At 45.9% G+C, this 15,046-nt stretch overlaps 1 long non-coding RNA gene across 1 annotated transcript; it reads right to left on the bottom strand.

The window, feature by feature from the left end:
* Positions 1 to 364: 364 nt before the first annotated feature.
* LOC144377762 (uncharacterized) lies at positions 365 to 14,983 on the bottom strand. The gene is made up of 2 exons (XR_013438831.1): positions 14,848 to 14,983; positions 365 to 607 (listed from the first exon to the last, which is right to left on the bottom strand). It is a non-coding gene; the product is annotated as an uncharacterized LOC144377762 (long non-coding RNA).
* Positions 14,984 to 15,046: the final 63 nt, after the last annotated feature.

Below are 15,046 nucleotides of genomic sequence, written 5' to 3'. Positions count from 1 at the left end.
TGAAGACAATCAAAATAGCAGAATGTCATGTGTATTCCAGTCAGTGTTGGGTAGAGCCCTGCCAAATTGAGTGAGTCCCCCAAATTAGAACCTTAATCCCAAAGACACATGTCAATTGTATCTAGAGGTGGGACCCTCATTGGCATTAGAGGCCTTATAAGAGGGAGCCCCATACTAGCATACTTGATGTGTCATGTGAGAACCTCCACCATGTTTCAATGCAGCAAGAAGGCCCTCACCAGATGTCAGTGCCATGCTCTTGGACTTCTGGCCTCCAGAACAGTGAGCTAGATAAAGCTCTCTAAATTACCCCATCAGTGGCATTCAGTTATAGCATCAGAAAACCAAGACAGAAAGAATGCAATTGTTCTCCTGATCCTTTATGCGAAATGAGGAATGTTTAAAAAAAAAAAAAAAAGCATAGCCTGATACAAAAATAGATCAGCGAGCACTTTGGTTCTGGTGGGACTTTCAGGTTCTCTTCACAAACTGCGCAGCTCTATCTCATCGGTTAACAGGCACCTTTCCTTCCTGAGGCTGCCTCCAAGTGGATTCCAGTTTTAGGCCACCACACTATCAGCGCAGCACCTCCTCCACATTGCCTGTCCTGTGGGAGGTTAACAGAAGGTAACAGAACGTTTAAGTGTGATCTGGGCACACCCATATCAGAATTTGGCAACCTGTAAACTAACAGCCCCCCTGCATCTCTCCCCAGACCTAGTCACTTCTCTGGGAAGTAGCAAACTTTTATAGCAACTCATCAGGATTGGGGGTGCTTCCCTAGAGAACTGAGCCCTAATCCTTAGCCCCATAATCTAAGGATAATTACCCTTATGTATGTAACTCTCAATTTCGTTTCACATATCGGTTTCCATGGGTGCGGAAGACAAGGTTGCACAGCCACCCTAGCAAAAGGCCAGCAAGGTGAGTCGCCTGGGGGTGGTAGAACCGAGGGGTGCTGGGGAGCCGGCCACGCCCAGACGCTAGAGACGCTGAGTGGAGCCAGAGCTGGTGTAAAGCGGAGGTGTCCTTCGCCGACGCAGGGCTTGCCTGGTGGAAGCTGAAATACAGGATTCCAGTAGCAGTTGTTGAACTCAACTCAACCTAGGTCAGGTCCAGGATCTTCCCTGTGTGCCCCTCCGCCGAGGCACCGGGCGCCACCAAGCGCTGCACTGGCTCGTCGGACCAGCTCGGATGCAGTGTAGAGCTCGCCTGACCCCTGCCGGCTGCACGCGGAGTCGCAGTTGCCCAGGGCCCGCGGCACTCCGCCCTTCACTAGAGTGCCTTGGATGCACGGATTCCAGTCAGAAATTACACGACTCAGGGATCAAGGATATTTTATTTTATTAAACGAAGACATTAAAGGGGAGATAAGTGGCTGTCCTCTAGCACCATTTTATACAAGAAGGGCCACATGTAACAAAAAGTAGAAAGAACATAAACTCAGAACAAAGGCCAGGGTTGTATTAAATTTTCGTATGTGCTTTCTGTGTATGGTTTCAAAATATTGTAGTCTGAAAAGGATTTTTTTTTAAAGATTGTCTCCTTTCTCTCCCTACACCCCCATTCCCATTCCTAGGACAAAATCACTTTGAGTCTTTAGGGGGTTTCTTTTGGTAATTCTAAGTGATAGGCTTATTGATTGATTGATTGATTGGATATACTTGTAAGGATAGTTCTTTATTCTCACATTTGATTTTTGACACTCTCACTATATGCTCTTCTACCACCACCACCCCCACTTCCGGGGACCAGCCCTGTTGACTGGCAAGCATTTGGAAGCCCTGGGATCAGGTGGTACAGAGCCCTGTCCATATTCTTGGCTGGCCCCTGCTCCTGCCAAGACCCCAGAGCCACACTAGTGCAAGGTGAGGCCTTTCACCTTCCATGCTCCACCTGGTTATTCTATCAAGAAGCCATTTTGAAATTTGGCCTCTCCTGCATTCATCTCTCTCCTCTGCTGACAGAAGCTAGCCTGATATCTCTTAAATTTGCTTGGATCCACAACAATCTGCCAACTTGCCTGCCTACTTCTAGTCTACACCCTCAATCTCAATCTAGTTCTATACTGAGCCAGTGGGGTCTATCAAGCTCACCCATATATCCTTCAGCAGCTCCCAGTACCTTTAAGAGCTAAGATTTTAAGCTGGGCATAGTGACACATGCCTGTAATCCTAGGTACTCAAGAAATTGAGGGGGGAGAATTGCTTGAGACCAAGAGTTCAAGGCCAGCTTGGGCAATACAGCAAGACCCAGTCTCTTTAAAAAAAAAAAAAAAAAAAAAACAAACCTAAGGTTTTGCAAGGCAAATATGGCTCTGACCTCCCCCTCCTGTTAACTTCCCTCCCTCCCTACTGAGTGCCTGTGTTCTTGTTGAAAGTTCTCCTTGCCATATTTTCTTAGCTTGTGCCCTAACTGATCCTTCTGCCAAGAAATCCTTTCTGCTCTTTCCTATGCTCTTGCTTCCTTGTCCCTAAAGCCTCAATCCAGGGCCTGCCTCCTCCAGGAAGACCTCTGTTCCCCAGCCTTTCCCCAGTCCTGTCCCCATCTCACCCATCCCGCTCAGCATATCTGCATCATTGAGCTTGCCATGCAGTTGTACTTATTTTATGTGTGTCTGTTTCCCCTGCATTAGAGTATGAACTTGGGGAACGGGTCTAATTTCACCATCCAGTACAGTTCTTGGCTTATAATAGATGCTCAAATGTTTATTGAAAGAGTAGATAGGTAGTCAAGTAACAATTAGCTCACATTTTTCTGGTACCATAGTTACTTGGGTGTGTGGTCACCTCTAGTGTATTTAGGATTTTTGAGGTCAAAGACCATCTCCCACTTCTCCGAATCCTTCAACAGCACCCAGTGCTTTCAGTGAGTACTCAGTTGCTATGTTCATGCTGAATGAGTGAAACAACAGGTGGGCCAGAGCCCTGGCCTAATCCCAGAGTTGGCACAAACAGCAGGGCCAGCCGGCTTTGCCTGGCGGTGCTCTCCTCAGGCCTTCCCACCCTGGAGTAGTTAGGGCCCAGCTGCAGAAGAGAGGCCCTCACCCCCCATATCCTCTGACCCACTCAGAAACTAAAGAAAGGAGCTGTTATAAGGTACTCTGACTCCTCTGCCAGCTGGGGACAGAATGGGGGCTGAATGGAAAAGGGGGGCAGAGGAGGGCTATTGTGTAAAATGTATAGTATATATGGAAGAGTATGTAACATGCATATAGGCAGGGTAAAATATAAAGTACCAGTACCCAGGCCAATAAAGAAAAAACATTCCAAGTATCTTTGAAGTCCATGTATCATGTGCCCTCCCTTTTTTTTTTTTTTTTTTTTGGCACTGGGGATAGAACCCAAGGCCTTATACATGCTAGGCAAGCACTCTACCACTGAGTTACACTCCCAGCTCCCAATTTTTTGTTGTTGTTTGTTTGAGACAGGGTCTCAATATGTTACTCAGGCTGGTCTTGAACTCCTGGACTCAAGTGATTTCTCTGCCTAGCCTCCCAAGTAGCTGGGACAATAGGTGTGCCACTGCACCTGGCATATCCCCTTACTTTTCTTTATGGCTTCCTACCTTTCTATGTGTCCCTAAACAATATTGTTTAAGTTGCCTGTTTTTAAATATTCTACAGTTGGACTCATACTATATATATTCTTGCTTGCTATATGTGTCTAGCTTCTTTGGTTCATCGTTGTATAGTTTTTAAGAAATGCATTCCAGTTAACGAGATAACTACAATTTGTTCAATTTTTACTTGTATAGTTCTCTGTTATATGGAAATACTACAATTTAATTTTTATTCTACTACTGATGAACATTTGACTGGTTTCCAGTTTGGGGCTACCCTTGAATGCTCCTACAGGTACCCTCTGGTACATGTGTGCAAAAATTTCTCTAGATACATTCCAAGGATTGGGATTTCTCTGTTGTAGGGTATGTACCTGACTAACTTAAGGAGGAAATTCAAAACTGTTTCCCAGAGTAGTGACGTGTCTATTTTTTTAGAATGATGCCACCAGAAATGACTCTCAGGGCAAAGGTCCCCAAGGTCGACCCCTTGAGTTTATGAGTGTACATCACTGCTTCCCTGGTCAAGCCTTGCCACACCTTCAATAAACCTTTATAAACAAGTAACTAAGAGCCAGACACTGGGCTAAGGGCTGGGGGACAGTGAATAGTTAGCTCAGACCAACCCCAGAGAGGGACAGTTATGTTTCCACATATTCTGCCAGTCAGCCTGACACTTCAGCTTTGCCCTGGAAGACATGGGGGAGAGTAAAGACAGGATGGACATATGAGAATTTTCTTGAAAAGAAGAAATCTATTCTGGGCTAAGGGATATCTTAGCACAGGCCATAGTTAGCTCCCTCCTGGAAAGTGGACTATACATCAGTGGAAGAAGTATGGAGGACTGCCCTTTGCCAGCAGTAGAGGGAGGATTGGAAGAAAAAAGACAAGATGAAGTCTACACCGGTGCCAACAGTGATGGACACAACTGCAGATCCATCCAAGCATACTTTGTGTCTTGTGCCTGTCCAGGAGCAGCCACGGGTGAGCACACACATGGACATGCATTTACCACTGCACATACTGAGAGAAGCTGTCAGACACGCTGCAGGAGCAGAGGCAAGGAGCATGACGCTCAGCTGCCAGTGGGAGATAAGCCCAGGACAGGGGGGTACCTGCCTGACCTGCCTGGAGAGTCACCTAGTGCATCTGTCTGGGCTCCCAAGAGGCAATCTCTGTAAAGCTCTGGGTTTTCAGGATAACCTGGCTACCTCTCCTGGCCCCAAGTGCTTATTTTGTTTCCAAAAATGGGATAGCAAAATCTCATAATTCAATTTGGATCCTGGGCTGATGCTGCCAGGTTAGGCAGGATTGGGTATACAGTAGGTTCCTTCAGTTGTTGAATTAAAATTATTTAATGAAATATTCTATAAGATAATTAAGGTTTAAAAGAAGGGGAAGGAGGACTCTAAACCAAGAAGAGGGTAGTGAGGGAGACTTGATGTCTTTCAGAATCAGCCTGTAGCCTGCCCAGCCCCTCTTTTCTTTCCAGACTCCTCCCATCCCTGGCCCAGAGTAGAAGGGTAGGAGTCGGGACTGTTGCAAGGTTGCTAATTAAGACTGGACATATGGGGCTGGGGTTGTGGCTCAGTGGTAGAGCATTTGTCTGGCATGCATGAGGCACTGGGTTCGATTCTCAGCACCACATAAAAATAAATTAAAAAATAAAGGTCCATCAACAACTTAAAATTAAAAAAAAAAAAAGACTGGACGTAAGTCAATTTTATATGGCTGCATATATAGCTGCATCTGTTTGGGAAAGCTGGGATCTGCTCCCCAATTCTAAGACTATTTCCAAGACCTTAATCTGTCATATTTCAAGAATCCCATAGACAATCAGACCCAGCTTCTCTTAGCATCCTTCACCTCCCAAATGTCCCTGGGCAGAATATATCCTGTGGCCCTTTTAAGCTGGACAAGAATGGTAAGCAGGCTGGCCTTTGGTCTCCAGCTCCTCAAGGAGGGCTGCCTGGTTCCAGAGAAAGACAGTAAAGTCTTCACTAGAAAGTGAGTGAGGCCCTCCTTGGCCTTCTGCTATGACCAAGATGTGCAGATGCTGGAACTCTGCCCATCATCCCTTTGGCCCAATCACTGACCTGAAGATTATTAGAGATCTTCAGGTTTTTCTGCTTTCCCCCACCTGGTCACCCATGCCTCCAAGGACTCTGGATCCTCCTGTTCTGGACTCCCAAGTCTGGGGAGAGGCCATGGGTGTGCAGCAAGAGTCTTGGACATGCCTCAAGAGTGTGGAGCTTGGCCAGGCACAGTGGCACACACCTATGATCCCAGAGGCTCAGGAGGCTGAGATAGAAGGACCAGGAGTTCAAAGCCAGCCTCAGCAACAGTGAGGCACTAAGAAACTCAGTGAGTCCCTGTCTCTAAATAAAATACAAAAATTAAGCTGGGGGTGTGATTCAGTGGTTGCGTGCTCCTGAGTTCAATCCCTGGTACCCGCCCCTGTCCGCCCCCCCAAAAAAAGAACACAGGTTCTTCAGCCCTGCCTGGGACATCTATAGTTGCCCTGAGAGTTACCATTATATAAATCCCAATAGCATTTCCCTTACAGCTTTCCCCTTCCCTATCCCATGCTCTGCATTCTCAAGAAAACTTCCACATTCCCTTCTTCCCCAAGGCTAGAACCCCAGTGGTTACTCTGGTGGGCTCAGTCATCTTAAGCTTCCCCCAAGGCCCAACAGGAAGCCCTCTCTCACCAGGAACAGCCACCCAGTTCATTTCACTGAACCTCAGAAAATCTGCTGTGCTCCCTGTGCCCCTACCCCATCCCATCCAGATGCCAGTAGAAGCACCTACTTGGACAGTCTCTTGCCTCAGACACCCTGCCCTCCCACACACACGCAGATTCAGCCCACTTGAGTGATCTGTCCCAACCTCCACCAATCCTCTGCCCAATTAAGAACAACTGGCATTTGCTGAGTGGCCACTATGTGCCAGGGACTCAAAGACAAGTAACAGTTATAGGGTCAACAGAGCTTAGAAGTTAAGGAGAGAAAGATATAAAAAAAAAAAAAAAAAAAAAAAAAACAGATCATTTCAACCACCCCAATCTATTTCATTTTATTCTTTGCAGTACTGGGAATTGAATCCGGAACCTTGGTACATGCAAAGCAAACACTTTACCACTGAGAGCTATATCCCAGCATTTTAATTTTTTATTTTGAGACAGGGTCTCTCACTAAATTGCTGAGGCTGGTTTTGAACTTTGAATCCTTCTGCCTCAGCCTCCTGAGTTGCTGGGATTAAAGGCGATCATCACAGATACCCAGTTTGTTCTCCATTTTTAAAAAAATATTTTTAGTTGTAGATGAACACAATGCCTTTATTTTATTTCTTTATTTTTATGCGGTACTGAGGATCAAACCCAGTGCCTCATACGTGTGAGGCAAGCGCTCCACCACTAAGCTATAACCCCAGCCCTTGTTATTCATTCTTTTTTTAAATTTTTTTGGGGGGTCATAGGTGGACACAATACTTTTATTGTACTTGTTTATTTTTATGTGGTGCTGAGGATCGAACCCAGTGACTCACACATGCCAGGTGAGCATTCTACCCCTGAGCTACAACTCCAGCCCTTTTTATTCATTCTTTAAGACCCAACATGAACCTGGCATGATGGTGTATACCTATAACTCAGGAGATTTAGGAAGCTGAGGCCAGCCTGGGCAACTTAGCAAGATCCTGTCTCAAAAATAAAAAATGAAAAAAAGCTGGGGGTATAGCTCAGTGGTTGAGCACTCTGGGTTTAATCCTAGTGCAAGAAAAACAAAACCAGCATGAGCATTATTCCAAACACCTATATGTCCTGTTTACTGTTGTATCCCCAGCACCTGGCACCTGGCCTAATAAAGGTGCCTACCCAATAAATTCTTGCATAATGAATGCCTGCCCTAGGGGTCTGGGAGAGGACCACTTCTCTTCCTACTGGTCTTCCACAGAGCTTATCTAAATGAAATCAGGTTGAACTGAAACATCAAGGGTAGCCTTGAAAGGGGGAGGGGCGGGTAAGCTGGGGAAATCTCAAGGCTTTGCCTTGAACTAAATTCTCCCATCTTTTCAATAGCAGCTAAAAGAATAGAGTCCTGGAACTAAAGCCCCTAACTCAGGGAAGCTATCTGGACTGAAAGAATCAGATCTATAACCCCAGGGCCTCAAGCATGCTAAGCACATGTTCTACCATTGAGCTAAATCCCAGCCCCCAAAACCATAACTTTTATGCCTTCAGTTTTCAATGACTCTACCTTGTCCAACCCATAACATTGTAATCCAGTCACCAAGTAAAACAAGTCAGTAAACTTTATATGCACGAATCAGAAAAAGTACCAATGCTGGAGATGCAGAGGCTAAAATAATTTCTGCTGAAAACAGGCAAACTGGTTTAAGAGGAGTGAGTCGAAGGACAGTGGGCAGGACCTGACACACAGTGTGGCTGTACAAGGTAGTTACTAAGCTAATACAAAAGTTAGGTGTTGTGGCCTCCTAGCTGAGCGGTCTCACTGCACAGGCAGAAGCTTGGTTTTTTTTCTGCTAGTTATTTACCACTGAGTAACTTACTAGTTACCCATCGTGCTCAGGTGCCCTACAGGCTGAGGAAAAATAGCAGACAAAATCCTCACCCTCGCTTAGGTGAGGAAACAGGTGGCACCCAGAAGCCAGGGCTAGTATGGTTTGTGGGGAGGGAGCATCATAGATTTAGGAGTGTGGCTGAACCCGGGGATGAGATCAGACAGTGTCCTGCTGGGGAACCATGGGATCAGCTCCAGAGATTTGGATCTGTTATCCTATTATCCTGAGAATGAACTGGAACCACTGAAGGGTTTAAGCAGAGGAATGAGATGATGGGGTCTATTTTGGAAGATCCTGCTGATTAAGATTCCTCTTAACTAAGACAGAGGGAATGGAGGCCAGGGCTGTGGGTTAGTCACCAGAGTGGAGGGAAGGAGGCACAACTGACTCATGGGGTATAGATATGAGAATCAGCTGGGGAAGAGAAGGAGGAGCCAAGGATAACTGGAAGGTTTTTTACTTTCAAATCTGGGTGAGACTCAATCAACAAGTCCTCATTCTCTCTCAGAGACTGAGGTATGGTTTGGGCAAAGCGTTGACCCCAGATGCAATGTTACACTGAATTGTGTGAACATAAGACTAAATTCTACGAGAGCGGGAAATAGATTTCAAGCCCTCAGCACAGTATCTGGCACAAAATAGATGTTTAATTAACCATGCATTAAGTGCATGGTGATCACTGGCGTCAGCGAATGAGAAAAATTCATGTTAACCATTTTTTCCATGTTCAGGACATGGGCAAACTGTCTTGTGGCTTGATGCACATCAATATGGGAGGGGAGGCATGTGCAACTGGCTCAATAAGACTATGTTTTTCAAAATTATTGGGCTGGGGATGTGGCTCAAGCTGTAACTCGCTCGCCTGGCATGCGCGGGGCGCTGAGTTCCATCTTCAGCACCACATAAAAGATGTTGGGTCCAATGAAACCTGAAAAATAAATATTAAAAAATATCTCTCTCTCTCTCTCTCTCTCTCTCTCTAAAAAAAAAAAAAAAAAAAAAAGACTGTTTTTCAAAATTAAAAAAAAAAAAAAAGCTGGGTGAGATATGGTGCCTTCCTCCAAATCAAAACAACAGGAGTCATGCACAAGGCCCTGGATTCAATCCCCCACCCCCCCGCAGCACATTAAAAAAAAAAAGAAAGAAAGAAAACAGAAACCAGCAAGAGTGTACCAGTGTGCCTGCAGTTGGAAGTTGGTTGAAGCATATCTGATGCTCCTGAAAGAGTCAGTGTCAAAAAGTGCAGAGGGTAAGGAAAGGGTACTTACTTTTGATGGGGCACTGCCCAAGGAATATTTTTTGATAAAGAAATATGATAATTCACTTGTAACATTGTGCCCCCAATCTGATAGTAAGATGAATATTGCTCACAGAAACTTCATATGTGAAACTCAAATGAGTTGCTAACGTACATTTGAAAAAGATAAGAATAGAGAATTGTTTGGGGAAGCTAAAATTTAGGAACAAATGATGGAGGAATAATTTAAAATGAGAAGCTTGGGTTTAAACTTTGGCTCCACTACTTATTAGCTGTGTGACTTTGGGCAAGTTGCAAACCCCTTTATGACTCAGTTTCCTCATCAGTAAAATAGGAAAAATAATTATGTACTTCATAAAACTGGTTGAGGATTTCAAAAGAGTGTATAAAGACCCTAACACAGCGCTTCCCTCACGGATCCAGAGATGTTTCCTGTCACTACAGAATACCTTGATATAGATAAATAACAAAGAACTTCTAGCTTCCTCACAATGTTTTTTAATAAAGAAGAGGTGGAGCCAGGTGCCATTGCACACAACTATAATCCCAACAGCTGGGGAGCCTGAGGCAGGAGGATCTGAAGTTCAAAGCCAGCCTGAGCAGTTTAGCAAGACTTAGTGAGACCCTGTCTCTAAATAAAATATTTTTTAAAAGCTGGGGATGTGACTCAGTGGTTAAGTGCCTCTGGGTTCCATCTTCTATACCAAAAAAGGAGAAGGAGAAGTAGAAGGGGAGAAGGGGAGAAGGGGGAGGAGAAGGAGAGGAAGAGAAGGTGAGACAAGAAATATAGCTCAATGTATTGGTAAAGCCTTAATCTACCTTGCTTGAGAACATGGGTTCAATCCTTAGAACCAAAAATAAAAAAAATTAAAAAAAGAAGAACAGAAGAGTTGTTGCCTATATAAATATAACTTGGATTTTCACAAATGCTTTTGTAAGTTTTTAAAAAGTAAAATAATATTCACAAATCAGGAAGAAAGTTTGTCAAATCTCATGTTCAAGTCTCATGTTACTTGTTCATCTATTTATTGTTTGGCCCAGTCTTGTCTGGAACATATGCTTTTTAACGAGTTCTTGAGTTTCTAGAAGTTTCTTTTCTGCTGGAGGGAGTGGAGCTTCCTAAAGTCAGAAACAGTGCTGTCTGCATGGCCTCCCAGGTTTCCTTTGTGCATAAATAGTGCTGAGCAGGATTGGCACCAAGGTTGATTAGCACCATACTTATGACACAGACTGAAGTGTCTCCACTGGAAAGGGCTGGTCCTGGCACTTGCTGTAGTTTCATTGAAGTTGAGGGAAGATGGCAAAAAAGCCATAGGTAACTCTCCTTCCCTGGGTTTTGAAGAACTAGGGAGGTTACTAGCTATGTCAGGACATCTGTAGAAGATAGAGCCACTTTGCTTTGGGGAATGTGATAAGGGATACCACCAAAAATCTTCTCAAATGTAGAGGAAGATGTCCGAGGCCAGAGAGATAGCCCTGGTGTTGGAGGGTGGAGAAGAGAGGGGGGCTAGCATCTTTCCCAGACCCAGCAAAGGAAGTAATTCAGCCTGACTAAAGCCAAAATAGGACATGTTGATACCATGTAGTTCAGAATCCATGGGAGAAAGGGAATGCAAACAAGGTCTCAGGAATAGATTCTATGAAAGCAAGACAGGCTTCAGGCATGTCTAGATTGGGGCATGACAAAGTAGATTTATAATTGCTAATGCCTCAGGAGCACTTGGCACTTGGATCAGGCACTGTTCTAAGTAACTTTAATGTTTTAAGAAGCTGAAGAGCCAGGACTCCCATTCAGAAAGTCTGGTTTTAGAGCTTGCATTCTTAACCACCACACTGTATGAAATGTAGAAAGAATAGAAGTTTTAGACCTACAAAGGGTTAGACCTCTGCTTAACCTTTGTATTAAATGCCATATCACAAAAAGCAAAAATTCCAGAGCCACTCCAACCCGTGTGATCTTGAGTAGTTACTTAGACTCTCTAGGTTTCAGTTTCCACACTCATTCGTTAATTTGAGAATAATACTTGCCTACCAGGATTGTTGAGGATATGAAACCTATTCAGTGCTTGTCTATGCCTTCTGGAGGATTCCTGGTTTTGGAGGCTCTCAAGCCTGTTCCAGATATACATTTTCTTTCTTTCTTCCCTTCCTTCCTTCCTTCCTTCCTTCCTTCCTTCCTTCCTTCTTTCTTTCTTTCTTTCTTTCTTTCTTTCTTTCTTTCTTTCTTTCTTTCTTTCTTCTGGGATTGAACTCAGGGGCACTCGCCTACTGGCTACTGAGCCACATCCCCAGCCCTATTTATTTATTTATTGGTTATGTGCTATATTTATTTATTTTGTGGGGCAGGGGTATCAGGGATTGAACTCAGGAGCACTCGGCCAGTGAGCCACATCCCTAGCCCTATTTTATATTTTATTAGGGACAAGGTCTCACTGAGTTGCTTAGCATTTTGCTAAACTGTTGAGGCTGACTTTGAACATGCAGTCCTCCTACCTCAGCCTCAGGAGCCACTGTGATTATAGGCATGTGCCACCGCATCTAATCATCCTAGGACTGGACTCACAGGACCACAGGTGGTGCACCCAGGGCTTCCATTGACAGTTTCTGGCCCGGAGGAAGTCCCACTTTATCTACTCCACTGTGATACCTGAGCAGACAGGTGTCCTGACAACAGTGAAGGAGCAGACCCTGAGGAGGCTGAGATCCCAAGCAACACATACCTAGATCATCACAGACATTTAATGTTTCTTGGAATAGCCCTCCCCCTCCATGAATTTTATTCATTGTGTTGCTATTTACCAATCACTTACTATTCAGTTCACCAAATATTATTAGGCACCTACTATTTTCCAAGTCACCCAGAAGCACTCACAAACCCTGATTATGTTTAATTTCCCTTTTCATCTCCTGCCTGGGTCTTGGAGGGAGCAAACACATGCTCCTGGGGTGATAATGAAGGTACTATTAGAGATGGGCATGAAAAAGCACAAGGCTCTCCAAGTAGAACCAAGGGAGGTAGATACTTCAAATGCCTAAACCATGATAGTCATCCATGACTCTGTGGCCACAATGCAGGATGAGGATCATAAGCTTGAAAAACTTCAGGGCTCAGGAAGTTCTCATAAGTGCCCCAAGTGGGGAAGGTGGGACCATGGCAAACTAGAGCATGCCTATCCCATAAAGATAGCATTTCCTCCTTGGCACCAGCCTATGGCTGCAAGTGAAAATGTGGGCCAAAGGTAGCAGATCCTATGATTTCTCAAGAGAAACTGGATCTCTGAATTTTCATATAAAATCTCCCAAAATTTCAGCATTGGCTCCTAAGCTTAGCCTTTCTTTCTTCCTTCCCTCCTTCCTTCCTTCCTTCTTTCCTTCCTTCCTTCCTTCCTTTCTTCTTTCTTTCTTTTTTTAAGTCTTATGAGGGCCAAATAGAACTTATTTGCCTGCTGAGTTGAGCTCAGAGGCTGCCATTCAGGGATCCCCAGGTGAGTCTGTGGAAGAAAACATGGAGGGCTTCTGATAGAAATAGTATCTAAGGATCTGAAATGTCATCCTTCCTTGGAGCCAGGACTGTGGTAGTCTACAGGAAACCACAAAGAGGATATAGAGCCATAGTCCTGAGCTCCAGGGGTTTATAGTCACATTAGAGAGATCTAGGCAAAGCAGCAGATGACCAGGAAGGCAGGAGCAGAAGACAGTGTGGAGCCCCAAGAGCTCAGGGCAACATGAGCTCAGGGTGAGCCTCAGGAGTTTTTTCAGAAAGTTAGGTTTGATTCTGAGGATGATGGTTCCAGAGGCATAGAGTCCTGGGAGTTCTGGGAACAAAAATGAATAGGCATGACCTATGAAGGAGACCCCAAAGAAAAGCCTCAGAAAAATTGCTTCCATGTGTTGTGGGAAAAGACCCACTGGAAAGGCAGGGCAATATAGAATGAAGCTTCACGGATGCCCTGACATCCTGTCCCATTGGATCTGGCAACTCCAGACTGAGGGTGAAGCAGTGCATGGCCCTCCCAGCTTAAAGAAGGCAGTTCTGCCTGCTGGGGTGAGTGACATGATTCTATTTGGAGGCTGAGTCCTGATCTGGGAGTCAAGCAGGTTGGGGTATAAATCCCCCTGGATCACTAGGGATAGGTGTTAATTACTCTGAGCCTCAATTTCTCAATCTGTGAAACAGGACAGTAATTGTGCATGACAGCTGGGATTAGGTGAGAACAACAAAAACAACTTCTTTAGTCATTTGCAAGCATTTCTGTATGGTTTTTCATCAGCAGTGTCCACTGCCTGGGAGTTTTAGCCTTAAGTCAAGTGGAGAAAAAGCACATGCAGGATGAAGCTTGTCCTCACATTTGCGGGCATCTTTCTTGTGGCTGCTCTAGGAAACATAGGTTTGGGGTAGGCAGGGCTGCCTTCAGCTGGGAAAGCTAAAGTTGTAGACTTTGGACCCTTCTCATCCCTTCCCCAGTGGGGGTGGGGAGAAGAAGATAGAATCCCTGCTTGGTGGAGAGCAGGAGCTGCTAGAGTGGCGGCAGCGCTGAGAGGATTCTTTACCCCAGGATGATCCCTTTCCGCTCGATTCCCTCCTGAGTGGAAGGGTGAGATCTAAGGTTGAACATCGTGGACTGAGCTGGGAGGAAAACTGAGGTGCAACATCCCTCCTCTCCTGCACGAACGCACATCCCGCCGCTCCCCCAATCAGTCCTTGAGGATTTCAGACCAAGAATTTCCTTCTCTTAAAATCCTCCCCAAATGCCCTACCTCAGGGTTACAGCTCCAGCCTCAAATCCTACTTCAACATCTAACCGATTCAAAGCTCTGTGCCTTTGCTAAAGCCGGTATCCCTACAGGAGGTGTCCCATCTTTCCCCTATCTGAAGGTCTGCCTGAAGAAGAATGCCTGCTCCCTCAGAAAGTCTGACCACCACTTGACAGGTCTCTGAACGCTCGCACCTAACCCCAGCCCCACACCCGGGCAAACTCTGGCAGCCTTATTCCCCTCCCCAGCAGCCATTACGCGGTGCTGTCACAAAGTGATCATACATTTTCTGTCTCCTTGTCCCTTTACCCACAACCCATTCTAGCCCCCGACTGGAAGCTTCTTGAAAGTAGGAAGTCTGGTTCGTAGTGGGAACCCTAGGGCGAGCCCTCAGCCTGGGGCACTCTTGTCACCCCGCAAAAGATGGAGAGTGGGGCGGGGGCGCCGGCGAGTGCGAAGTCTGGAGGGCAGAACTAAAGCGGCGGATCGGGCTGCTTTTCCAGAACCTCGGGGGTGGGGTTAGTACTGCGCTCTCCGCTCCAGGCTCCGGCCGAAACCAGCCCACCCGGCCCAGCTCCCACTCCCTGAGCCGTGCCCACCCCGCCAGGTGATCTCGAACCTTCTCCCTCTCACACCCCAACAACAAACAACCCTCCGCGCTCTCCCAGTGGAGAAAGGAGGTGGAGCCTGACCTCAGCCGGAGGCTGCCGCAGCTGCCGGTGGGAGGGCTCGTTGCTCTAGTCCTGGGGGACTCTCTCCTTCAGGGAGTGGCAGGGAAGGGGCCTTAGTGGTTCCCCAGAACCAGGGAAGCCCTCCCACTGCGGCCTTGACCCTCCACCGGCGAAGGGAGGAGGTACAGCTGGGGTGGCTTTAGTGAGTGCTCGCTTTCGA

Source organism: Ictidomys tridecemlineatus, chromosome 5, assembly GCF_052094955.1.
Source record: "Ictidomys tridecemlineatus isolate mIctTri1 chromosome 5, mIctTri1.hap1, whole genome shotgun sequence".
NCBI lineage: Eukaryota > Metazoa > Chordata > Mammalia > Rodentia > Sciuridae > Ictidomys > Ictidomys tridecemlineatus.
This window is presented reverse-complemented; position numbering and strand designations above follow the sequence as displayed.